Source organism: Sinocyclocheilus grahami, unplaced genomic scaffold (assembly GCF_001515645.1).
Source record: "Sinocyclocheilus grahami isolate Dianchi unplaced genomic scaffold, SAMN03320097.WGS_v1.1 scaffold1600.1, whole genome shotgun sequence".
NCBI lineage: Eukaryota > Metazoa > Chordata > Actinopteri > Cypriniformes > Cyprinidae > Sinocyclocheilus > Sinocyclocheilus grahami.
The window spans coordinates 50,844-53,458 of NW_015506779.1; the positions used below are offsets into that span (position 1 = coordinate 50,844).

The 2,615-nt window shown below is 52.9% G+C and overlaps 1 pseudogene; it reads right to left on the reverse strand.

Moving 5' to 3' along the window:
• Positions 1-1,747: 1,747 nt before the first annotated feature.
• LOC107571487 (RNA-directed DNA polymerase homolog) lies at positions 1,748-2,338 on the reverse strand (annotated as a pseudogene).
• Between the last annotated feature and the right edge of the window lie 277 nt (positions 2,339-2,615).

Consider the following 2,615-nt stretch of genomic DNA (forward strand, 5'->3'; position numbering starts at 1 on the left):
AGTCAGAGTTCATATGTGACTTCGTTGATCTGCCTCTGTATCGGGAACGGACCAATGTAGCTGGGACTCAGCTTCTTACAGGGCAGGCGGAGGCGCAGATCCCAGGTGGACAGCCATACTTTCTCTCCTGGATGTTAAGTGGGAGTGGAAGTACGCCGAGCATCTGCGAAGGCATTATGCCACCGCACTGCACGTTGGAGATGGAGGTGAGCGGAGTCCAACACTCTCACGCTCACTCAGAACCAGTGGTCTACAGCTGGAACCTCCGACGGTTCTCCTGTCCACGGGAAGAGCGGGGGCTGGTAACCGAGTATGCACTGAAATGGCGTGAGACAGGTGGTGGTCTGTGTCAGGGAATTCTGTGCATACTCTGCCCAAGGGAGGAAACGGCTCCAGCTATGTTGGTCGTCGTGACAGTATGCCCGGAGGTAACGTCCGAGTTCCTGGATCTTCCGCTCAGTCTGGCCCTTTGTCTGGGGATGGTAGCCTGAGGATAAGGTGACCGTGACCCCTAGTAGCCGGAAGAATGCCCTCCAAACGCGGGAGATAAACTGAGGTCCCCTGTCAGAGATTACATCCTCGGGGACTCCAAAGTTTCTGAAGACGTGTGTGAACAAACTTTCTGCAGTGTCGAGAGCGGTTGGTAGTCCTTTGAGGGGGATTATCTTACAGGCTTTGGAAAAACGATCTACGACTACCAAGATGCAGGTATTCGAGTTGGATTATTATCCGAGTTGGGTAAGTCAGTCACAAAATCGATTCCCAGGTGAGACCAGGGTCGATGTGGGATCGGCGTGGGCACTAGCTTGCCTACGGGGAGGTGACGAGGGGTCTTGGACATGGCGCAGACTGAGCAACTTCGGACGTACATGATGATATCCTGGGTCATACTGGGCCACCAGTACCGAGCTTGGAGGAGCGAGAGGGTCCGTTGGCTGCCTGGGTGTCCAGAGCCTGGTACATTGTGATCTGAGCCCAGAAGGGATTGTCGTTGGGATGTGTGCACATACGTTTTCCCTTCTGGGCCTCCCAGCAGAGTAGGTTCGGTAAGAGTGGCGGCTCGAATATCTTTGTCGATGTTCCATTGAATGGGGCTTACAATCAGGGCTGGAGGGAGAATGGGCTCAGGATCGGAAGGTGTGTCTGGAGAGTGCATGCGTGAGAGGGCGTCGGCTTTATTGTTACGATTCCCGGGACGATAGGTGATGGTGAACTGAAACCTGGTGAAGATCAATGCCCAGCGGGCTTGGCGAGGGTTAAGTCTCTTGGCTTCTCTGAGGTATTGAAGATTCTTGTGGTCGGTAATTACTGTGAACGGATGGATTGCTCCCTCCAGCCATTGCCGCCACTCCTCCAGGGCGAGTTTGATAGCCAACAACTCCTGGTTGCCGATGTCGTAATTCTGCTCCGCTGGGGTCAGTTTCTTAGAATAGTATGCGCAAGGCTGGAGGCGAGGAGGCTCACCATAATGTTGGGACAGCACGGCCCCAACACAAGTGGTAGAGGCGTCCACCTCCACTACGAACGGAATGTCCGGATCAAGATGATGAAAGATGGGGGCTGTGCTGAAGGCTGTTCTGAGTTTTGTGAGCGCTTCGTGGGCGCTGATGGTCCAGGAAAGGGACTTGGGTTTTCCTTGGAGCATGGAAGTCAAAGGAGCAGTGTGGGAACTGATATCCTTGATGAATCTCTGGAGCTCCTTTACGGTCTGGGGAAGAGGCTACTCCTTGACTGCATTAACCTTCCCCTAGTCCATCTGAATTCCTTCCCGGCAGACGATGTAACCCAGGAAATGCACCGTGGGGCAATGGAATTCGCATTTCTCCAGCTTTAAGAAGAGATGGTGTTGACAGAGCTTCTGTAGGACCTGCTGAACGTGTTGGCGATGGTTGGCCACATTCCGGGAGTAAATGAGTATATCGTCGATGTAGACAATCACAGAGCGGTGGAGGAACTCCCGGAACACCTCGTTCATGAATCCCTGGAAGACCGACGGGGCATTGGCTAGCCCATACGGCATTACAAGGTACTCATAGTGGCCAGATGGTGTAATGAATGCTGTCTTCTACTCGTCACCCTCCAGGATTTGAACGAGGTTGTATGCACTTCGCAGGTCCAGCTTGGAGAATATGCAGGCCCCACAGAGTTCCTCGAGGGCAGCCGGGACCAGGGGAAGTGGATAGGGCAGTTTCACCGTATAGGATTTCAGAGTCAGATAGTCGATACAAGGCCGCAAGCCCCCGTCCTTCTTGCCCACGAAGAAGAAATTAGAAGCAGCTGGAGACGTGGAAGGTCGGATGAATCCTTGGATAAGAGCCTCCTTGATGTATTCCTCCATCGCCTTACGGTTTGGGATGGACAATGGGTATACTCTACCCTTGGGGAGTTTTGCTCCAGCACGGTGGGTCCCTCCAGTACCAAAAACGTGATTTCCTCCTCGTGTAGAGTGCCAACCTTGAGCTTTAGTGTCGGTGCTCGATATTTCACCCACCCCCGTCCTAACAGTTTTCCCTGGATGGTCTCGACTCGGAGCTCCTCGGATTGTGTCTGTTCCCCGAACTAGAAAATACAAAAACCGTCCAAACCAATTTAAGAGTAACAATTTAATTGATGTT